The 25377-nt window shown below is 40.5% G+C and overlaps 1 protein-coding gene and 1 long non-coding RNA gene across 2 annotated transcripts in view; one reads left to right on the plus strand and one right to left on the minus strand.

Moving 5' to 3' along the window:
• Positions 1-25377, minus strand: part of LOC307156318 (serine/threonine-protein kinase Nek4-like) — a gene marked incomplete at its 3' end in the record, with an annotated part of 945281 nt that overhangs the window by 873451 nt on the left and 46453 nt on the right. The gene's annotated exons all lie outside the window — the stretch shown is intronic.
• Positions 6364-11761, plus strand: LOC307155771. The gene is made up of 7 exons (XR_013820567.1): positions 6364-6621; positions 6718-6790; positions 6873-6945; positions 7477-7567; positions 7660-7758; positions 7976-8099; positions 11373-11761. It is a non-coding gene; the product is annotated as an uncharacterized lncRNA (long non-coding RNA).

Genomic DNA, 25377 nt, shown 5'->3' on the forward strand with positions numbered 1-25377 from the left:
AATTACCTCATACAAAACCTAGAAGTAGTTTTGCCACTACAGTCACTGCAATTGGTGCAAAGGAGTGTGGTGGGAAGGCTGTGAATAAAACCTGTCCCTTCTGTGATGGAGCGCATATACTGGACTCATGCAAAAGGCTTTTTGAAAGATCTCATGCAGAAAAGATGAATTTTCTGAAGAAAAAATGGATTTGTTTCGGTTGTTTATGTACAGGACATTTCAGCCGTGATTGTAAAGAGAGAAGCATATGTAAAATATGTCATCTCAAACACCCAAGTCTTCTCCATATTTTTCCATCAGAAAGAAAAGGCATGCAGTATAAAGATGAGTCAAAGTCAACAGTGGAAAGTGCTTTTGTCTCGCTCCAGTCCAGTGCTCTTACTGGGGCTGGTAAAGAAAATTGTGCATTGTCTATCGTTCCTGTATGTGTGAAATCAAAGAAAGGAAGTAAAGTTGTGACCACCTATGCCTTTTTGGACTCTGGGAGTTCTGCAACTTTCTGCACAGAGAGTTTGATGTCCAAGCTCAATCTCTCAGCAAAGAAAGTTAACATTCTAATGAGAACCATGAGTCAGGACAAATCCGTTTGCTGTTACGTTTTGAAGGATCTTGAAGTGTCAGCATTGGATCAAGAGCATTACTGTGCTTTACCAGAGGTATACACACAGAAGACCATGCCTGTGGGTAAAACTAACATCGCCACACAAAACAACCTTGCTTGCTGGCCTCATTTAAGTCATCTTTGTTTGCCTTCCATTGATGCTGGTGTGGAGTTACTGATTGGTGCTAATGTGCCAGAAGCTTTGGAGCCATGGCAGATTATCCGCTGTCAAGACAGTGGCCCATACGCTATTAAAACCATGTTTGGATGGGCAGTTAATGGACCAATCAAGCGACAGGAAGAGTATGCTGTTAAGGAACGTTCTCACATGACTGTCAATCGGATCACCGTTATGAAACTGAATGAGTTATGGGAGCAACAATTCAAGGGTGACTTTCCTGAATGTGTGCAAGAGGAACAGCAAGGATTGTCAAAGGAAGATCATCAATTCATGGATTTTGTTTCACAGTCATCAAGACTGATCAATGGGCATTACTGCATTGGTCTTCCACTTAAAAACGAAAAGGTAGTCATGCCAAGGAATAGAGCAATAGTGGAACAACGTGCTCTGAATCTTAAAAGAAGGCTTCAAAGAAACACTTCTTTTCATGCTGACTATACTACCTTTATGGAGAGTGTCATCGCTAAAGGCCATGCTGAAAAGTTTCCCACAGCTGAACTGGAACGACTGGATGGACGCTTATGGTACATACCCCACCATGGTGTTTATCACCCTAAAAAGCAAAGGATCAGAGTGGTGTTTGATTGCGGAGCATCATATCAAGGAACATCATTGAATGAACAACTTTTGCAAGGTCCAGATTTAACAAGTCCGTTGGTGAGTGTTCTTGTGCGATTCAGAATGGAGGATGTTGCCATGATGGCTGACATAGAAACGATGTTTCAACAGGTTAAGGTAAAGCCTTATGATTGTGATCTGTTGAGGTTTCTTTGGTGGACTGGAGGAAACATTGATGCCAACCTGGAAGAATACAGAATGGTTGTGCATTTATTTGGAGCAACGTCATCTCCAAGTTGCTCTAGCTATGCATTGAGAAAGTGTGCAGAGGACAATAAGGATCTGTATGATGCCAAGACTGTGGACATTGTCTTTAATAACTTCTATGTAGACGACTGTCTCGTGTCTGTGTCTACAGACTCAGAAGCTGTGTTTAGCTCACAGAAATGTGTGCTAAAGGTGGATTCCGATTAACCAAATGGATAAGTAACAGCCGCACTGTGTTAAATGCCATCCCTGAGGAAGACCGAGACAAGAAAGTTAAGAACTTGGATTTGGAACATGACACTCTACCTTTGGAAAGAGCATTAGGTGTGCAGTGGTGTGCTGAATCTGATGTCTTCAAGTTCAAGGTGACCATCAAGGACAGACCTCTTACTCGAAGAGGAATTCTTTCTATTATTAGTTCCATCTATGACCCTCTTGGCTTTCTGTCTCCTGTGATTCTACATGCAAAAATGATACTTCAAGATCTGTGTAGAGAAAAAATTGGATGGGACAGCACTATTCCAACAGTGTACATTCAGCGATGGACAAGTTGGTTAGAGAAACTTTATGAATTGGAGAAATTCGAGGTCCGCAGGTGTTTAAAGCCGGAAAGCTTTGGAGAAGCTATATCTGCCCAATTGCATCACTTTTCGGACGCCAGTGAGAAGGGTTATGGCATGGTGTCGTATTTACTACTTCATAATGATCAACAATGTGCTCATTCCTGTCTTTTAATGAGTAAAGCAAGAGTGACTCCTTTAAGACCTATCACTATCCCTCGTCTGGAGCTCACAGCTGCCACACTTGCTGGTCGCATGGATAAGTTGTGGAAGAGAGAGCTGAAGATGAAACTTCAGGATTCGGTATTTTGGACCGACAGCACCTCTGTCCTCAAGTACATCCAAAATGAGACTTCTCGATTCAAATGCTTTGTAGCCAACCGAGTTGCTGAAATTCGCAGTGTTTCTGAAATCAGACAATGGAGGTATGTTAAGTCTTCCAACAATCCAGCTGACCTAGCATCCAGAGGTCTAAAGGTTGATTCATTCTTAAAGAACCAGATATGGATTTCTGGTCCTCCATTTCTTGTTCAACCACAAGAGTTGTGGCCCGTAGATCCTACTGATGTAGGTGTGATGTCGTCTTGTGACCCAGAAGTGAAAAGGAGTGTTCTGGTGAATACTGTGCAAGTTCATCAAGAGTATGATTTTATGCCATACTTTCATTATTACTCTTCATGGATGCGATTGAAAAAAGGCGTAGCTTGGATCCTTCGATTCAGGAACATTCTAGTTGATCTCAGCAAGGAAAGGAAAAGGTTGATGACTGCTTACTCTGATATGGATAAGGTGCAACAAGAGACTGTTGTTGAGAAAGAGATACAAAGATTTAAATCCAATGTGCCTGCAAAATTGTTGTCTTCAGATGAGTTGGAAAGAGCTGAATTGGAGATTATTCGTCTTTGCCAAAAGAAGAGATATTCTGAGGAACTGGTTAGTCTACGGAAAGATGGATTGGTAAAACGGAATAGTGAACTCTATAGACTTAATCCTGTGCTTCAATCAGATGTCATCAGAGTTGGTGGGCGACTGGACAAGGCTATGATGCCTGAAAGAGTTAAGCATCCAGTAATACTGGCCAAGGATTTACACATTTCAGATTTGATTCTGCGACAGATTCATCATGACATTGGACATTGTGGACGAAATTACATGCTGGCTAATTTACGGCAGAGATATTGGATCCCTGGTGCTAGCACGGCTATAAGAAGAATTTTGTCCAAGTGTGTGGTCTGCAAACGTCTTCATGGAATCCCGGGTCATCAGCAGATGGCAGATTTGCCACAAGATCGAGTCACACCTGACAAACCGCCATTCACACATGTTGGAGTGGACTGCTTTGGTCCATTTGAAATAAAAAGGGGAAGGAGCGTTGTAAAACGTTATGGAGTGATATTCACATGTTTAACTATAAGAGCTGTTCACCTTGAGATAGCGAATTCTCTTAATACAGATTCTTTCATCCATGCATTAAGACGATTTATTGCACATCGAGGACAAGTTGTCGAGATCCGTTCAGACAACGGGACAAACTTTGTTGGTGCCCAACGTGAACTGCAGGAGGCTATAAAAAACTGGAATCATAATCAGATCAATTCATTTCTGCTTCAAAAAGGAATTAAGTGGAACTTTAATCCCCCAACTGGCTCGCACTTTGGAGGAATTTGGGAGCAGCTTATAAGATCAGTAAGGAAGATTCTAAATTCTATCCTTAGAGGGCAAAGTCTGGACGAGGAAGGTCTTTACACACTTCTTTGTGAAATCGAATCAATCCTCAACAATTGTCCAATATCCAGAGCATCTCTGGATGTTAATGATTTGGAAGCCCTTACTCCAAACCATCTTCTCCTCTTAAAAACACAGCCATCTTTATCACCTGGACTCTTTGACAAGAACGATCTGTATTCACGACGACGTTGGCGACAGGTCCAATACATGGTGGATCTATTTTGGAAAAGATGGACCGGGGAGTACCTACTTCAACTACAAGAACGCCAGAAGTGGCTGGTGAAGAAACGCAATTTTCAAGTGGGAGATATTGTGCTTGTAGTGGATGATACTGCTCCAAGGAGTTCATGGATAATGGGCAAGATCATTCAGATCACAAAGGATAAAAAAGGATTGATACGTCAAGTAAGAATCAAGACCAAGAGTTCCTGTTTGACCAGACCCATTACCAAAGTTTGCCTTCTTCTTGAAACGGAGGATTTTAACTAGGTTATTCTATGACCGACTGACTAATTGACTGACTGACTTGTGAGAGCTCTCAACTGACTTACTGAAGACTTGGACTAAAGACGTTTTAATTGACATGTTTACTTCAGTTGATTATGGACATTGTTCACATTGAAGAATTGGACATTTACATATACATGCATACATACACATACATGTGTAGCCTATACATTGTTTATTTGCGGAATAAAATTTAGCGATTTATATGTATGTAGGTACATATTCAACGATGTGTAACTTGCATGATTGTGTTGTATTATGATTATTACAGTTTGTGGGTGTAATAATCAGGGGCTGGTGTGTAGGTGCCAGGTTTGGGTTGATGTCTTTTATTTTGAAATTTATTTTTTGGTTTGTTACGTCACTTGCTTTAGGTGCATATTACCTGTTAGTTTGTGTGTGGTTGGCATGGAGGAAGGGGGTGAGTAGCTGGGACGCTCACTTTCTGTTGACCGTTTTCATTTTATTTAGATTTATTTCATTTCTTTTTGTTTACTTTGCTGTCATAATCTTCATGTTACTGTCCTGTTCAATGTTATAATAAATCACCTGGATCAACAATGGAAACGCGTCAATCTTTAATCCCTCTACTCAGCCTCTTAGCGGTTACTGGATACCGCTACACTTTCAGTGGTTAGGGTGGATGCAGCGATGTCCTCTGCTGGCGTCAGGTCCTGAGCAGAGGCAGATCCACCTCCAGTTATATGGCGTGTCCGATTGTTGCTAGCAAGCTTGGACTTCCCCCGTCTTCTGACATCGTTGTAGCGCTTGCGGCACTGGTGCGATGTCCTGGGGATGCCAGCTGTGGAAACAATTGTGGCAATTTCCTCCCACGCCTGTTTAACCGAAGCTAATTTGGGAGGGTTTCTCCCATCCCCATACAATGTCACTTCTCTGTGTTTTACGGCCCTGACGAGAACGTCGGTCTCCTCGGCTGTGAACCGCTCCTGGCGTGCGTCTGGCAAATCCGCCATAATAACAGCAATCGGCCATGGAACAAGCACGCCTGCTCTTAAAGGGAATGTAAGGTGTAGCACTGATTGGTTTATTGCACGTTACGCCCAAACCACACCTATGAGTAATGAAGCTACTTCAGACCAACCCATTTTAGATTTGTGTCGGCGCAAGAGTCATTTATTCCGCCGGTATATTAGCAACAGCGCCCAAGACCCGCCCACAAAGTTACTTGCGTTTCGCCCTTGATACTTGAATTTCAGATCGTTAAATTAGGGCCCATTATGTGTAAATGTATGTCACGTAGCATGCTTACCTAACTCCTCTCCTCTTTCCAGCTTAACCCAGCTTTGAAGAGCTGTTTAAAACTTTCAAAGCTCACAAATAAGAAGTTTTTAGGGCAGTCAAAATAGGCAAGATTAACATGACAGTCAAATCACTTAACAAAACTATGAGGATCACGCCCTTACAGGCCACAGCCAATCAACTCATCACAGATGATTGACAGGCAAAACAGCCAATCAGCGACAGCCTGTTAAAGTGAAAGTAAGAGAGAGACAAAAGGAACCGAAAAGAGAAACATAAACACACCCAAAAACACTCTAAACGTCCCCAAAGACGTAACAAAATAACATAATTTAAGCTTAAACCTTATTGACAAACATGAAGTTCTCCCAACTAGCCATTTAGTAATGAAAAAAATATCCAACTAATTGTATTTTTTTATTTTTTTTACTTAATATACCACAACTATGTGCATTATAGGCTACACTGTAACGGATTTCTGTAATTTGAACAGTATTTTACTGTAATATGTACAGTAAGATACTGTAAAATATGTATACAGTATGTTACTGTAAACAGCAAAGGATTATGGGAAAATATAGGGTCACTACTGTAATTCTTCACTACTGTAAATCAATTTACAGTAGTGAACTTGCCCGCGAAAAACTGACCAATGGCAAGAGGGATTTCTTTTCAAGTGTTTTTTTGAGGGGTGAAGTGGCAGTTAATGCACGGACAAAAGATCATGTAACTCACCAAAAAGGTTAGTATATAATTTCTATTTTATGTAAAACAAACATTTTCAAATGTTTTTACTTATGTTAACAGCAAACTAACATGATGTATCATTTTGGTTTCGTCTGAATGGTTTTAGTGCCTTTTTTTCCTGACTGTCGTCAGAATGTTTTTTTGGTGCCTTTATTACTGTCTTTTTTTCCTGAATGTCGGCCGGGTCGCTGTCACGGTGATAATATTAACTGGTGAGTAAGTTAAGTTCACCTATATTAGCCGAAATATTCTTTAGTTAAAACTATAAACAATAATGGTTGTGTGTTCCTCTGCCTCTTTAACTGAAGTTAGCTCATCAGGCGGGCGGAGTCGTCGGTAACGTTAACCGAGCTAACAGCGAACTCAACGTGAAATACTGAGGTAAAGTGAGATAGACGAAACCCTTGTTAAAGTGCGGGTTTTAAACAATATTTTCACGTAGGCCTATATGATTTATTTTCAGGTTTGTGATCTGGATAATGCCATCTGCAACGATGGAGTGTGTTGGAGCCTTTTCATTGTGATAACATCAACTGGTATGTAACGTTATGGTCAACTTCACCTAAATTAGCCGAAGTAAACTTATTAAACAGAGAAGCATAATAACTTTGGTATGTTCTGTCTCCTCTTTCACAACTTTTTGGCAGATGTACAACGTAAATACTGAGTAAAACTAAGTTAAAGGGATAACGTAGTAGCAGCTAACGTTACCTTAAACAGAAAATTATGTATGTCATCATTTACTCGCCCACAACGTGTTCTAAACATGCATGAAGTTCTTTCGTCTGAACATAAAATAAGATATTTTGAATAATGTTAGTAAATAGTGGCTGGTCCGCATGGACTTCTATAATAGAAAAAATACTTTGGATGTCAATGGGGACCAGTAACTGTTTGGTTGCTCATGTTCTTTAAAATATCTTCTTTTGTATACAGCACATTAAATAATTCAATGGAAGTTATGAACAAGTTGAGGGTGAGTAAATGGTGACAGAATTTACAATTTTGAGTAAACTAACCCTTTATCCAACACCATTTTTAATTTCATCTTTTGTTTTATTTTCAAGTTTGTGGTCTGAATTATGTCGTCTGAAATGTCGGAGGTGTATTTTGGAGTCTTTTTTGTGATTGCCTTCGTAATGGTGATAACATCTACAGGTGAGTAAGATGACATCAACTAAATTAGCTGAAGTATGCATTAGTTAAGCAGGCAAACATGTTCTTTTCTGTTCTTTATTTTGAATTTGCAGCGGCCATTCCCTCTGGACTGTACATCACTGCTGACGCTCTCCACTAATACACAGAACGGGTTGACGTTGGAGGAGGAAGAGGAGAAGGAGGAGGAAAGGGTTAGCAATATACCATTATCAATATAGCAAAGTTTTGCTAACTAATATTTTTAATGTTGTTTAATTGATTAAAAACTATAAACACAATACAACATTATATCTTACCTCATCTTCACCCCACATGTTATTGTTGTTAGTAATAAGTTCTGTTATTGTATTTTAGTTTTTTTCTGTAAACTATAACACTAAAAGGCTGCTGTGACTTTGTCTGTTTCAGGAGAGTCTGTTCTCAAAGCAAAAACATGGATGCTGACAATGAAGGGCAGAATCATCATCCAGTTACAACTGCTAACAGACGACTCTTCAGCATTAGCTGTCTATTTCGTCGAATGCAGAATCAGGTAAACCAAAATATATATATATATTTTTTTTTTACATTACATTACATTTACATGCATGCATTTGGAAGTCACTTTTATCCAAAGCAACTTACATTGTATTAAGTTTAAATTAAATTATCCATTCCCTGGAAATCTAAGCTACAGGAATATATTGAAATGCTTTAATGATTTGAATGTAATGTATTATGGGGTAATACCATCCCTGTAGGTTAGGAAATTGGCAAAAATTTGATGATTCGATAGTATTGCATTATTTGGGCCACAATTCAATATTATTGCGCTTCCTAACATTGCGATACAGCAAGTATTGTGTTTCTATTCTGCGATATATTGCGATTCATGTCCCCCATATTATTCAAAGACATTACAAAAAATAAGACTGCTCAACTCACTTCAAATGTCACATTAAATCTGTGAACATCTTCTACACATTTACTGGAGGCTAGTGCAAAAACTTTGTCCTTGAACATTCAGGACACAGGACCTTATTACAGAACGTAATTATATGAACGCGTCACCACCGCATTAGCACCAAAAACATGGAGATTTTATTTTAGAGAATAATTACACAACCTATTCGATATACTATAATTCTATAATTAAATAAACTAATCGAATATCCAAAAATTGTGACTCATCCCTGCATGTAATACCTTGTTTTTTTCCCAAAATCTTCACTTAGGTCTCGATTTTCGAAGGGGATTATAAACGTTTCTTCCTTGGTTCGCTTTTATTTAGGCCTATTACATTCACATTCTTTACTGTGGTAAAGTAGAAAAACGTTGTAGGACAGATAGCCTACATTTTTACTTGCACGTCAGATTCATTTCAACTAGGGGTGCACCGATCCGACTTTTTCAGTCCCGATACCGATACCGATGCCTGGGCTTTGTGTATCTGTCGATACCCGATACCGATCCGATACTATAGTTGAATTAATAATAAACTGTATACCTTCCACCTTATACCTTCCTTGAAGAGACTAAAGGCACCAGACTTTACTAACTAAACATAACTAAGACAAAATAACAGATGTATGTAATGTGTTGTATTCTTATTTATTTAAAAAACAATTGTGCATTCAAATCGAAAATAGAATATAATCAAACTTCTTTAAATAAATGTAAAAAAAATAAAATTAAAATGTAGCGGTGGAAACAAAAAAACTGTGTATTGGTCAAACTTGTCACACCACCATCACAAACATGACCTGAATGCTCACTTAATCAGCAATGGCAAATTTAAATGTCAGTTTTAATGATCATTATGTTTCTTATTTTTAAAAATGAAAACAAAAAGAAGCAGGGTTGTGTTTTATATTTCGTGTTGTTATAAATATGCAGTGAAGATAATCAATGTACGCGTTTGCCTGAACCACATTTATGTGGCGATTAATATGTTTAAGATTTTTTTTTTAAATGAAAAGAGGCAGAGTGGTGTTTTATAACATACTTCGTTTTATTGTTGGCTAAAATATACATAAAGAGATTACCGGAGTAGCCAGAGCGAGCTGAGTGACGCGATCAAGAACGCTGCTGTTCCATTTGCAGAATAACCGGACTCGCGTCCTCTCGTCCTCGGGAGTTCGTTCTCCTGAGTCGAACTTGGCAAGTCCGAACCATAGACTGTAAAAAAAGATGGACGACGCCCCTTCGCTCTCTTCCATTGATGAGAACTGAAGCCGCCAGAGTCCCGATATGGCGCTGACATATTGGAACTTGAGTCTGCGCAGTAGCGATTTCGGGACCAGACCTGCGCAGTATTGAGCAGGAAGTAAAGCCGCGAAATCAACGCTCCGCCCTCACTCTCGCAGGGAAAGTGCATTCTGCACACTTTTTTAAAAATTGATTGCAGTTCGACAAGAGGCTTATTAAAATAAAGTAAATACAATCTCCTCAGTCCTCCGAAGATCCCGAAAAAATGTCCGTTGGTGCTTCAGTGACTACTTCACTCAGAGAACCTGTCAATCACAGCTGTCAATCATGACGTTACACCACCGCATCACGTAACTAACTAAAAACCAACTTATTTTTGAAACAAACACTTGAACTTACATCAGCGTGATAAAAACGACAGCAACTGAAAGAAACCACCTTTGGAAAAAGATATTGGAAGTGTAATTTAATTCTTTAGTTGGTCTCGCGTCCCGTTGAATAACATAGGGAGGTGGGGCTTATGACCTATACTAGGACCAATCACCGGGGGGCGATCGAGACGTTTTGGCTTCACTTTTCAGGGCTTGTGCGGCACGCTTGGTCCGAACTACCAAGGAGGACGCAAGTCCGAAGTTTGCGTACTTGGTATTGAGAAACGGCCTCTGGCTCGCTCCATGTTGCTTCTAGCATGCGACACGCGTGAAGCTGACGAATGACGTAGGTTCTGCTGCGACGACGAAAAAAAAAAAAAAAAAACCTGGATCGGCCCGTGGATCTGTTATTTTTTCCGATCCCCGATCCAGCTATTTTATCAGTATCGCGGCCGATATCCGATCCTAATATCGGATCGGTGCACCCCTAATTTCAACACAGTTTTTGCTTGTTATTAGAAATGTACGGCGCGTCAAGTTTATTTGATTTTTAGTTTCGCTCTCTTTGGCAGCGCAATTTCAAACATAGCTTAAATGTCTTGCCCTTGTGGAAGATTAAATTCACTTTTCATACCTTTTACAACAAGTAGAAAACATGAAGATATCAGAAAATAGATCGATGGTCTCTTTCCTCCTCGTGTCATCCCTCTCAAAGCACAGAGCGGTATGGCTTCATGTGGAATCACGTGTCTTTGTGTGGAAGTATTAAACGAAAGTTTTTTTTTTATAGATTTAACTTTTCTATTATGTAAGTTTCTAATATTTACTGATATGTATTTGAATGCTTTACAGGCTTTGTGTTGCTTCTTTGACGGAATTGCTCAAATAAAGACTTTTTTGCTCGAATAAACTACATTTTTTTATTTCAATTTTCATAATAACCCCCCAACCACTGCAGGTAGTTGGTCCATTACCACCGCAGTGGTAAAAAAAACTGCCACCGTCACAGCCTTATAACCTATATTGGAATACTTTGCGCTACTGTATCAATATAATTGCGTGCGCAAAATATCGTGACACTGAACAGAATCGATTTTTCCCCCACCACTACTGTAGGTGGATTCAGAATCAGATGTAGTGCTTTTATTAACGCCAAAGTACATGCAGCATCAAGTTTGAGGGTTAGGGGAAATTCTGCCAACACCGGTCTGAAAAAATTATATATTTTTCCCTGCTTGTGTTTGCAGGTTCATTCTGAGAGTCAACCCTGATGGCACCAAACACCAAAGGCACAGATCAGATGGAAATCTGGAAAGGTCCAAAGAAAAGCATCAGCCTGAAACCCTCAGTGTTTCTCATCAGAGAGCTTGTCAACTTTGACTGGCAAAATTACTGAAATGTAACAACACAACACTGACTTTGACTGTATTTTATTGTTTTAAGGCCTGTTTTGCTTTTCAGTGTGTGTACGTTTTTGCCATGCTACAGATATAAATGGTCACCAGGAGATTAATTCTATGGACTTTGGAGATGTTGCCTTTTTTTTTCTTCAGCTAGTGGCTCCTAAAGGTCAAGATTTGTAATTTGTACTTCTAAAACAAAATGTTCAACGATTAAAAAGAATATTATAAGGACAAATGTTTGTGAGTTATTGTGATTTTTTTGGGGGGTGGGGTAATCATAAAAAAAAAAGAAAATTTAGATGATGAAAAAAAAAAAAAAAAAAATCAATACTAATACTGTAAATTAAAATACGGTAATAATACTGTAAATGCAATTACAGTAAATGGTACAGTATACTGTAAGTGAAAATACAGTAATAATACTGTAAAACATTTTACAGTAACTTACTGGCATCCAGCTGCCAGTAAGTTACTGTAAAATTTACAGCAACCTCTTTACAGTGTATGTAATAATGCATAATGTATATCACTAACCACAAACAATCACAATACCGATTGTCTTAATATTCAATACAATAACATTTTAAACATTTTAAGCATCAATTACGGCATTGAGAATCACCCCATGATTTTGTGATTTGCTCAAACTGGAGAATTCGTGAAAAGTAATAGTAACAGAAAGTAATAATTTGTTACATAATTTGTTTGTTTTGACAGTATGTGAGCGATCTGGGAGCAAGGTGCCACCTTTATAATTGCAGGTGTATGTAACGAATCTAGCTCAAATGATATAGGGAATCAATATAGATGAATCGGGGTTATGATGCATTTACTTCGCATACAGAGTTAATAAAATTATTGAAGCTGAAAAATAGATCAGTTGTATATATCAATAACCCATCACAATGAATTATAATTTAATCATTAATATATCAACGGTGCATTCTTCAGATCAATTATCAGAATAACTTTTAATGGGAATTAATGAAGTTATCAAACAGTTGTTTGTCCAGCAAACGACCATAAGATTAACCCATCAATTTCTCAACAAAAATTATCTCCTTATAATTCAAAGAAGGCTATTTTCTGGCCACGAAAATCACCTTCCTGTTCTTATAAAATTTAGGTTATTGAAATAGTAACAAATTGTAAAGCTTTTTGTAGCTTTAGATCGTAACGCTTCAGGGACTTTGAAATGTTGAGCAAACAGAAGCAATCAGGAATATATTGTTTCTAATAAATGAAACTACGAATACAGAATACTACAATTCATACGAGTATGCATACACAGAATACGAACAAATAAACAATACAAGATAACGAATAACGAATGAGAGAGAGAGAGAGAGAGAGAGAGAGAGAGAGGATGAGAGAGAGTGAGAGAGGATGAGAGAGAGAGAGAGAGAGAGAGAGAGAGAGAGAGAGAGTGAGAGAGGATGAGAGAGAATGATCATAGAATAATCACAGTTATAGCAAGTTTCCAAAACGACTAACTCTGAGAGACACCAAGATTAGAATACCCAAAAGGGGAGTAACACAGCCTTAGATTTCAAATGAAGGTGATACTTGCATTAAAGACTTGGTGTGACTGCGAAAGCAGCGTGCGTGTCCTTTTTGGAGTTGGGCGTTCTTCTCGTGCTTCCGGAGCAAACGGAGTTCGCGGGAAATTTAAAGGGTCTGTATGGGATCAAATTCCCGCCAAATATATAGCGGTCGCGTATAAAAAAATAATAAGCGTGAATCAAAAATTTAAAAACACATGTAAAAATATATTGCACAAACTGAAAAAAAGAATGCAAAATGATCAGAATAGCAAACAACGTGGTCACGGATCAAAATATAATAAGCGTGAATAAAGAAATAACAAGCATGAATAAAAACTTTAAACAAATTAAAAGTTATTTTGCACAAAACTTAAACTTATGGTCATGCTTTGTTAAAAAGTATGGTTTTATTACTGTGTACTTTGTGCTTTCTTGCATTTTCTGCTCATATTTTACTCTTTTGTACGCTTGTGATGTTTTTCTCTTCGCTCTTTTTTCTATGTTCTGCACTTGCTCTTCCAAATGTTGCAGTTCGAGTTTCATGTAAATTAGGGCGGGCTTAAGCGTCACCATTGGTCCACTAGTTCTAGATTGACAGATACTCCTCTAGCCAATCAATCGAAGAGGGGAGTTGACGTCACACCAATGCGACTCGTGGCTACTGATGCTTACTTGTTATACAGGGGAAGACGACCATCAACAGGACACCTTTAAACTGCATGTGTGCCTGCAACTCAAACTGTTGCCGGTATACGTATACCTGGCAATATGGTATAGTTAAATTCGTCATCCTAACAACGACCTGTTACAGTTATGCCTGTCTAAATGATCCATCATTCACCTCTAATGCACTGGACCTGGCACCGCGAGCGTCGATCTTCTCCGAGCAGCCACCACCTACTGGCCGTTTTACTTTCATATTTAATCAATAACAAGGATGTGTAATGTCGGTCCTGGGTGCAGAGTTTAGCTCCTTCAACCCTAATCAAACACACCTGAACCAGCTAATCATCGTCTTTAGGATATTTAAGACAGGTGAGGTTTTTAATCGGAGTTGACGCTAAACTCTGCAGGACAGCGGCACTCCAGAAACAACGTTACCTATCCCTGATGGAGATGTTGCTGTATTCAAATTTTAAGCTATATTTAAAACATTAATTCTAAAGTAATATGCAATTATATAGCTATGTAAGTAAACACAGTAAGTTTGTAATAAATCACTGTATTAAATTCAACTGGTTTCTCTATATCTTCTCTGTAACACAATCATTTTCAATAATCTTGTCAAATTTGGCGAGGTTAATAAAAAAAAGGTAGGCAATGCGTAGCGGTGACAGGTCAAAGTCCTAAAGTCTTCAGACAATGGCCGTTTTTAACTTAGTTTTTGCGACGAATTGTAGTGTTTGCGACGAATTGTAGTGTTGCAGGATGTTTCGCTTACAGCAGCCTTAACATATTGACATCATGAGCCAAGTAATATTGTTTAACACCAATTACCAGTGTGCACATTAACATTCTCATGTATCTCAAAAAAGAGGAATTTAATTATTTATGTCCAGAGTTCAGATAGCTTTACTGCTTGAAAGTCTTTGTAAAGTTAAATTGAACTGCCGTCTTCCCTTGTAAGTGTAGCACTCCTGAAAAGGAGTATAATGATTAAAGAAAAATTAAATAAAAGAGAGCGCAGCAGTGCTTCTTTGTTGTTATATTTACTCAGAATGAAGTGCATCACGGGCGCGCACCACCCACTGAAGTGTGCGGTGACCTAATTTTTTACAGTCTATGGCGGTGACGCAATCACGCTGGTATGCCAAGCGAAAATAATTAATTTAATAAATGCACATATCAAAGCACAAATAAGAAATTGAACAGTATATAAAAGTATTAGAAAAATAACATTTTATATTATAATGGAATTGAAGAAATTGTACAAACATAAACAGCTTGTACCACGAGTCAACTCCCCTCTTCGATTGATTGGCTAGAGGAGTATCTGTCAATCTAGAACTAGTGGACCAATGGTGACGCTTAAGCCCGCCCTCATTTACATGAAACTCGAACTGCAACATTTGGAAGAGCAAGCGCAGAACATAGAAAGAAGAGCGAAGAGAAAAACAGCACAAGCGTACAAAAGAGTAAAATATGAGCAGAAAGTGCAAGAAAGCACAAAGTACACAGTAATAAAACCATACTTTTTAACAAAGCATGACCATAAGTTTAAGTTTTGTGCAAAATAACTTTTAATGTGTTTAAAGTTTTTATTCATGCTTGTTATTTCTTTATTCACGCTTATTATATTTTGATCCGTGACCACGTTGTTTGCTATTCTGATCATTTTGCATTCTTTTTTTCAGTTTGTGCAATATATTTTTACATGTGTTTTTAAATTTTTGATTCACGCTTATTATTTTTTTATACGCGACCGCTATATATTTGGTGGGAATTTGATCCCATAGGTCTGCCGGCCATGTTCACTTCACTGAACGTAGGAAACGTCCGAAGACGAAAATAAAGACAAAGATTAAAGAAAAGAAAATAAAAACGCAGAAACTCCCCAAGGAGTTGTGGAACAGGAAACCTCTCACTGGCACAGGAGGAACTTTCTGGGTCGGTCTCTTATGGAAAGGATGGGTTCACGCCTCAGTTCACGCGAACAACCAATTACCGTCCGAGAATCTGAAGCGGGAAAAGTTATTTTGTCTCTTGAGAGACACCCACTTGAATGAGTTATGGTGGTGTCAAAATTTGAGCCTTTATACTCTAGAAAGATGATTCATATAATCATATCATTGCAATCTATTATCGAGATTCAACTCTGTTAGGTCTCAAAATTTGAAATGATATCAAACACGTTAGATGAGAGATTATAGGAATACAAAAATATATAAGATATGCATATTATAAGCATTTAAAGTTCACTACATGACTAGAAAAATCATGGCTATGCTACTGTAACATGGGAAAACATGCAACACACCAAAAACATATCATATACCTTTAGAAATGACTTTATATGATGAGTTTAAAGAAACGTTTGGGTGTGCGTGTATTGGAATGTCTCTGTGTGTGTGTGTGTGTGTGTGTGGAAGGTCTGGGTCATGGAGAAAGTCCATATCTCTCCTGTGGATCTCTTTGAAGCTCACCACAGGGGAAGAGAGAATGTTGGTTTTAGGAGTGTCTCGAGGTCCCCCTAAAGGTGTCATAAAACAGTTGGGGGGTGCAGACCCAGCGACACCCAAAGCTGTGAGTTACATTGGATTGGTCACAGGTTAAAAGCTCTTCTGAGAGAAAGCATATGTTATCAAGATCTAGTCCGGAATGAAAGAATGTGTTCAGAAACACAGAGTCAGAATTTGTTAATTCAGAACAAATGAAACAATGATTCATAGCCCATACGCTATATGTAACATACTAAACAAAGGCTTATACTGTGCTTAAAACATGAGCATACCTCAGAAGATTGGAGGATAAAACAGAGAGAGGGTTTGTGACATAATTTAAAAAAAAATGATATTTCATACTTATATTTTTTTTCGTTTAAATTTGTTTACTTTGAGGTAATGAATTTACTCAAAATTGTGGGCATATTGGGCTTGTTAGGAATTGCATTTCAGAGACGTGCAGATCTGTGCCTCCAGCGATGTACAAATATGTTATTTATTAAAGTATTATTGTTTTATTGATTTTAATATAATTACAAACATGATTATAACATCTCAAATCCAAAAATAAAATAAAAAGTGTTTGGTAATGCTAGATTACAGACCCCAAAGTACTGCATAATTAAGAAGAATTTACAGCGTAACTTAAGGTAAAAAGTACTTACCTGTAAATATAAGGGAACAATACAAGTTTTGGTAATAAAGGGATAACAACAACAATAACAAGGAGAATTAAGGAATTATTTATACGGTAAGTATTCTAGAACTAAGGGTACTCAGGGTCACACTAGGCACGGTTGTGATTTTCTCTGGATTATGCTGCAAGTATCAGAAGATTATTAAGGAGGCAGCTGAAGTTGATTACAATTCCTGTTCATCAATAAGGTGCACCAGACCTGTTATAGCCTACAGCTAAATATACTTCAAATTCTAAGACGGAGTTTACAGCACCGAAGCAAACAAACTCGAGAAGGCAGCAAGGCAGACAAGAGCAAACGATCAGCGATCAGGTGATCAAGCGATGAGCAGGTGATCAGGTGATCCACTTTGAGCGTGAGTTAGACACCAGCTGGAGAAAATTGACCATTTGAGGTGGTAGAGGCGTCTCCTGGACGGAACTCTAGCCTCCATTATGGTGTTTAGGACCCCTTCTGGGAGGCCCTGGGGTACCCGTTCAGGGGCCATACAATGAGGGCCCACAAGTCGGGACGGAGGTGCCAGATTGTCCCGTTCGCCTGCGTGAGGAGGTCGCTCCTCAGCGGGATCGGCCACGGAGCTGTCGTGGAAAGCTCCATCAGCTCTGGGAACCAAATCTGGGTTCGCCAGAGGGGGGGCTACGAGAAGGACTGCGCACTTGGTGTTCCTGATCTGTTCGATGACCTGAGGGAGCATCGAGACTGGAGGAAATGCATAAAGGGGGAGGCTGGGCCAATCGTGGGCCAGCACGTCCCTGTTCTTTGAAAAGAATATTGGGCAATGAGAGTTGTCTTCTGAGGAGAAGAGGTCCAACTCTGCTTTGCCGTAGATTTCCCACAGCAAAAGCACTGTCCGGGGATGCAGAGACCATTCCTCTGGGGGAACGTTGCCCCGAGCTGCCCTGAGTGAGCGCAGGTTGGCGTGAGCCCATAACCGTAGCTGTTTGGCTATAGTAAACAGGTTGCGAGACCTGAGGCCGCCCTGGCTATTTATGTAGGACACCACAGCCATGTTGTCTGTACGGACCAAGACGTGGTGTTCCGCCAGATATGGGAGGAAAGTTTTTAGGGCTAGAAAAACTGCTGTCATTTCGAGGCAGTTTATGTGTAGGCGTTTCTCCGAGCTCGACCAGAGGCCGGTGGCAGGCCTCCCCTCGTACAGGGCTCCCCAACCGAGGTTGGAAGCGTCTGTTGAGATAACCCTCCTCTCTGAAACCAAACCCATGTTCACACCCTGCTGGTACCAGCCGGGGTCCCTCCAGGAGGCCAGAGCTCTGGTACAGCGCTGGTTTACCCTGATGTTCATGAGGCCCGAACGCCACGCATGGGCTGGAATTTGCGGTCTTAGCCATAGCTGAAGGGGGCGCATACGCAGTAGACCTAATTGGAGTACAAAAGTTCCCGAAGCCATGAGGCCCAAAACCCTTTGAAACGTTCTGAGGGGTACATAGGAGCCCGCTTTGAACGACGCGGCAAGCCGCTGTAATGTTAGAGCCCGGCCTGGTGTGGGCCATGCTCTCATTTGAACAGAGTTGAAAACTGTTCCCAGGAACGTGATCCGTTGGCTGGGGGACAGCACACTCTTGGCAAAGTTTACCCTGAGTCCGAGGCGTTTTAGATGGCCAAGGAGCCAGGCTTTGTGAGAGTGGGACTCTGCCTCTGAGTCAGTATGAGCCAGTCGTCGAGGTAGTTCAGAATACGCATTCCCCGCTGTCTCAGGGAGGAGAGAGCTGCATCCGTGCATTTCGTGAATGTATGAGGCGCTAGAGCCAGTCCAAATGGTAGGACTGTGTATTGATATATTTGCCCCTCGAAGGTGAATCTTAAGAATGGCCTGTGATGGGGGTTTACTTAGATGTGAAAGTAAGCGTCTTTTAGATCTACTGAAAAGAACCAATCTCCAGGGAGGATCTGTGCTAGGATGTGTTCGGTCGTGAGCATCCTGAATGGCTGTACCATGGGGGGTTTGTTCAGGTGTCTGAGATCTAAAATGGGTCTCAGGCCGCCGTCTTTCTTCGGAACGAGAAAGTAACGGCTGTAGAAGCCTAACTCTCTTTGTGATGTGGGAACTATCTCGATAGCCCCTTTTGCCAGCAGACTCGATACTTCGGACATGAGCCATAGTGCTTCCTACCGAGGTGCAAGTTATAGCGCGAAAGCGCGGAAGTCTGCGGGCGAATTGAAGCGAGTAACCGTTCATTATGATATTCATCACCCAATCTGACACTTCTGTAATGGCCTGCCAAGCTAGAGCCCGATAAGCCAGTGGCTGGATCACCTCTGAAGGCGAAGCGCCCAGACTCGGGGGCTCGATCTGACAGGTGAGACTGTTGAAACAGTGTAGGGGTGCTTACATAACAGTAGGCACACAACGCTACGTTATTAAACTTCCAGCGTGAGCTAGGGGAAAGTTTAAGACTGTGGAAACAGTGGTTATGTATAGGGGTGCATACATCACAGTAGGCACACGCGCTACGTTATTAAACCTCCAGTGTGAGCTGGGGAAAAATTGAGACTGTGGAAACAGTGTTTGTGTGTAGGGGTGCATTCACAGTAGACACACGCGCTACAATTATAAAACTCCCAGCCTGAGCCAGGGGAAGATTGAAACTGTGGGAACAGTGCTTGTGTGTAGGGGTGCACACTTTTTAGTGGGCAAGTAACCAACATATGAGGGCAGACAGAAAAGAGCTCCCTTTTGTGCTTTATTTGAATCATCATAAATCACCGCTCAGAAATACACGAGCCCCGCCAAGTGAACGAGAGGGCGCGAGGGGCGGATTCGCTTTCTGTATGTAAGAAAGCTGGCCGCAAGCTCAGAGAAGAGAGCAGCATAATTTTCAAATGCCGCCAGAGCCGGGATTCGAACACGGGTCTCTGGCGCGAATGCTTTAGATTTCACCACTGAGCCACAGGGGGAAAATACATAAGCTTTCAGTTAGAGTGAGCATAGAAGAGAGCGTCATGTTTTGTGTCGCCGTTTGTTTGCAGGTGTGCATGCTTATAACAGGCTCATTTGCTGCAATATTGGCATTTCCAGCCGGCCGAGCTAAGGAGGGGACTGGGAAATGTGTGAGAAATGTAGGTTGGTCCGGCCTCGGCGGGACTAAAACACTCTTTCCTCCTTTCCCCGGTGAGTGACGCAGATTTGAAACTCACTCGGTGTCCGCTCTAGGTCATGCAGAAATACCCAGCTCGTCGACAGCGCGAGTAACGACCATAGACTGTAAAAAAATATGGACGACGCCCCTTCGCTCTCTTCCATTGGTGAAAAGTGAAGCCGCCAGTGTCCCGATATGGCGCTGACATCTTGGGGCTTGAGTCTGCGCAGTAGCGATTTCGGGACCAGACCTGTGCAGTAGTGAGCAGGAAGTAAAGCCGCGAAATCAAGGCCCCGCCCTCACTCTCGGTGTGAAATAATTAATCATAGAAATATAGATATTAAATTTAAAGCTCCAATCTCAGTCCTCCGAAGATCCCAAAAAAAAGTCTGTTGGTGCTTCAGTGACTACATCCCTCAGAGAACCTGTCAATCACAGCTGTCAATCATGATGTCACACCACCATTTTTATAGCATCAACTAACTAACTAAAAACAAACTTATTTTAAAAACAAACACTTGCATTTACATCAGTGTGATAAAATCTACAGTAAATGACAGAAACCCCCTTTCGGAAAAAAGATATTTGAAGTGTAATTAAATTGTTAAGTTGGTCTCAAGTCCCGTTGAATAACACGGGGAGGCGGGGTTTATGACCTATACTAGGACCAGTCACTGGGGGGCGAACAAGACGTTTTGGCTTCACTTTTCAGGGCTTGTGCGGCACGCTTGGTAACGACGCGGAGAAGCTCGGCGTCAATGTTCGCCCTGGTGTCGATTCATTAATATCCTGGTGTGGGCGAGGCACGCGGGGAGGGCCCCGTTGTGCACGCGCTCAGATCACCGCGCTCGTGGATCCTCTGCTCGCACTGCTTCTTCCTTCGGGGCCCGATGGGCGCCGGAGATGGATGATGGGCGGGCTCTCTCTCTGACGTAGCGAGAGAGAGCCTGGATCGAAGCGCTGAGATCGGCAAGGGGGAATCTCTATCAAGCTGTCATGCTCTCTTGCTGTGCAGCTGCAATGCGTTTTAAAATCCAATATTTCTCGAGAAAGGAGTTTTCCCATAGCGTTTTTCAATGCAGTAAGAGAGAACCGTTCTCGTAAGGGAACCCAAGTTCAGATTAATTGATTGGTTTAAGTGCCATTTTGTCAAGCAAAAAAAAAAAAAATCTTAATAGACTTTTCACTCCACATCTGCAGTTATCTTCCTCTAGTCACATTCACTCATTTCCAAAGTCATTTTGAATGTTCAATTGTCAATACAACTGAAACATTTGAGAGAACATCACAATTACTCTATTTTATGATGATGAAAACTATATCACCTGGCTTTCTTTGCAACAAATCATGTGTTTTATTTATCATTACAAACACCACAAACTCACATAAAAAGCCAATAGTCAAACTGACCAACTAAAGGAAACACCAACAAACTGTTGGAGATTGAAACGGGTGGATTATATTATTGACCGCTGCAGAACTCTGGTTATGGAGTCGGAGTCATCAGATAGAGCTGTAAAGTGCACTGATACATGAAATATAAATCGAAAAATACATTAACGTTAGTATGAGTCTGCAATAACAAACTGCATAACGCAATGAAATTGACAAAAACACCATGGATTATAAAAATTGGAAAATTGGACGGTCTCATTAATACAGGCAGTAATAAATGACAACCAGTGAAGGATATTATCCCACAGAGAACTGCACTTCAAGATAATAACTTAGTAAACATGAACAATACTAGCTGCGATGCTAGCGGGATAATCGTTAAGCAGGATTAAATTACACTTAGAAATATCGCTAGACATGAACAACATCACAAACATTTTCTAACTCAGCGCAGTTGGGATACAGCGTGACAATCTGTGTTATTAACAGTATACATAGAAGGAAAACTTACTTTGTGACAAACTTTCTCTTGCACATAAACACTGCACATTAATGTACGCAATATGATCGCTCAACTGGAGTAGCTTAGTGAATACCCAGGCCAGCAAACACATTTGCGTTGTTGCAACGTCTGTGGTACGTTGCATTTCTGCTATGGCAATGTCGATGTCTACGTGCTCGCAACATTGTAACAACGTAGAATTGTAAGACGCGCCAGGGCTGTAGCAACGTTGTTGCATGACATTCAGCAACTGAGAGACGACGTTCTGGGCCCGGTTTCCCGATAACGCTCACTCTTAGCGCGCTAAGAAAGCTCGAAAGATATATCTTACCAAAGTTGTTTATGTTCCTAAGTGTGTTCCCCGAACACACTCAAGCGGTCGACGCGCGTTCACAGGAGATGGATGCTGGCGTATGACGTAGGACGTAGCGTAGGAATCGTCGTGACGTAGAACTAACGTGACAGCGCAGCCAGAGAGCAGAGCAAAACAAAACTCTACGTTCGTTCTACGTCACAACTCTTCCTACGCTACATCCTACGTCATACGCCAGCATCCATCTCCGTGAACGTGTGTCGACCGCTACCGGAAGCCAGTTATTTTCGTTTATAAAGTTTTAAATATGTATATTTTTACGACAAAACCACACGTATTACCCTCAGAAGGCCTTCGTTTATCCCCCTGGAGCCGGATGGATTACTTTTGTGAAGGATGCATGCTCATTTTTGGGACTTGAAGGAGGTGGACCCCATAACTTCACATTATAAACACTGAAAGATCTAAGACATTTTCTAAAATAACTGAAAATGTGTTCGTCTGAAAAATGATTGACATATGCATCTCGAACGCCTTGAGGGTGAGTAAATCATGGGTTTAATATCATTTTTGGGGCGAACTATCCCTTTAAGTTTGTGCCTATGGTGTCTGGACAACCACTGGAAGACATATGTACTCGTCACTGCCCTGAAGCGCGAAAATCAGCCTTTTAAATTTCACCTGACCATTGGGCCGTCTCTCATTCTTGGTTAGCTCAGGCTGGGGAGGTAATGCTATAATGTTATGCTACTTACAGTACCAAGTCTGCGACTGCACAGGGCCTCGCGCTAAAGTGACAGTTGATGATGTAAAGCCAATTAAAAGTGCCTATTTTTGCCCTTCGAAATATTATAATAGTTAATAGACATGGCTACAAGTGAGACTGTGTATCGTGATTCTGTACTATTCTGCTAGTTGAAAATGTATTATGCAGTAACTTAATATTACTCTGAGAGTGTGTGTGACAGTGATTTGTGCATACATGACAGTCACTCTTTTTTTATAGTCTATGGTCCGACAGCACGGCATCGCTCGTCAAGTTCGTAGAGAGCTTATTCAGTCCATTTTAAATTCTGATTTTGGCCGCCTCTCAAATGGGTTATAGATATATTGCTTTTGCCTATGAAGATCAAGTAAATGCGCTAGAAAATCCGCGCTCATTCAAGGATGTGCATTTATTGCATGGACGGAGAAAGCGCCGACACCTGCAGGATTTCATCTGACGGTACATAAGCATATTATAATCCATCTGTTCCGTGAGAGCAGAACGAACGAGCCTTTATTGACGTTTTTAAATCTGAAAACTCCAAAAACCAACGAAATTGTCAGACATCCATTAGTGCATGTTCACAGAGGAAAACAACTGAAATACAGCGCTGGTTGTTCTCTCGAACGATACACGGCGACAACGACGGAACCCAAAGCCGTGGGCGAAGTAATGGGTGTATTAAATTGTATGAAATAATCCCGAAAAAAAGCACAAACACTGCAGAGATGGCAAGTTCAGCAGCTAAAATTTGCTGAGGTGAAGTGGTACGGCTAATAGCAGACAAACGGCTAGCACTGACATCAGCAGCAATCCACCTGTCACTCAAGTGGCCACGCCACACCCTTAATTATGCAGAACTTTAAATATTAATCAACTAAACGGATAAGTTATAAAAAAAATTCACCCCCCTTACAGTTGTTATGAAGGGCAAAATTAGCTGTATAGACCAAAGCCACAGAGAGATCCAGGCTGTAAACATGTTTTTTTCTGCAGTAAAGTTGGCAATTTTAACATGGGGGAGATACAAATTTGACTCCCTTTTGACACCAGCCTCAAGCGGCCAGTCAATGAATTGCAGTTTAACTCACTTCCGTATTGGTTTCAAGAGAGAGACGGGGAGGTTGCCACTTGGTCTAGCCCCATAGACACCCATTCAGTCTGCACTCGCCGGCGATCACCTCCAGTGGAATTCTAATGGAACTGCAACCATGATCGATACAATGTGGCTGATAGGAAGTGCCAAGGCTCTCTGTAGACGGGCTCTGCTGCAGCGGACCATGTCTGAAGTTCTTCACGGTAAACTTAAACTCAAAATGGAAACAAATATAAGTAACATATACAACGTAACTAATTTGTGTGCACTCCAAATCAGTAACAACGTATATAAAAATGTGTTGTAAATGTAAACATATGAAAACCTAACAATAAATAATTAATTAATATGGTTTGCTTCGTGTGGTTATTATGATGATTCATCATTATACTGAAACCAATGAATGTGAATAACAAAATAAAAGTTTAAATAAAGATTATTCTTAAATGTATGTTCTTCGTGTAAATGTATGTGTGTGTATGCGTGTGCGTGTGCGTGTCTGTGTGTGTCCACATTACCGCTCTGGTGCGGCCAACACTCGGGCCGTCACATCGACAAACATGCAGTTCTCCCAAGCAGCCATTTAGTAATGAACAAATTATCAAACTAATTGTCTTAAATTGTTTTTACTTAATAAACCTGTCACAGTTGTGTTCTGTTTAGTTTGTTTTCATTGAACTTGTCTGCATGTCTTCATGTCACATGTCACCATCATTATCAGTTCATCTGTATTACCTGGGTTTAGTTAATAATAATCCTCATCTTCATTGTCGTCATCATCATCTACATCACCTGTGTTCTGTTAATCATTGTTCATCTGTGTTAGTATTTAAGTTCCTTCAGTTCAGTCAGTCTTTGTCTGTTCTTAGTTGTATTTAGTGTGTGTTAACCTTCTACCCGTTCTGTACCAGTTTAAGTTATATTGTAAGTAAACGTTTTGCATTGGAACTTTTGACTCCTCCTCCTCTTCTTCTGCCTGGACCGCACCCTGACAGTACCACAACTACTGTACATTTACATTTATTCATTTAGCAGACGCTTTTGTCCAAAGCAATTTACAATTTAGGAGTAAATTAAGCAAGTCATCTTGAAGAGGCAAAACACACGCAAGAAGTGCTCAAAATATGAAGTGCAGGCATTGCTCAGAGTAGCATTTAAGTTAGTGCTCTAAGAACCACATGTGCCTTTTGCCTTTTGGTGACTCATTTCAGAACAGAAAGTAATAATTTGTTACATAATTTGTTTGTTTTGACATAGTCTATGAGCGATCTGGGAG

This window comes from Squalius cephalus (assembly GCF_949319135.1).
Source record: "Squalius cephalus genome assembly, chromosome: 3".
In the NCBI taxonomy this organism is placed as follows: Eukaryota; Metazoa; Chordata; class Actinopteri; order Cypriniformes; family Leuciscidae; genus Squalius; species Squalius cephalus.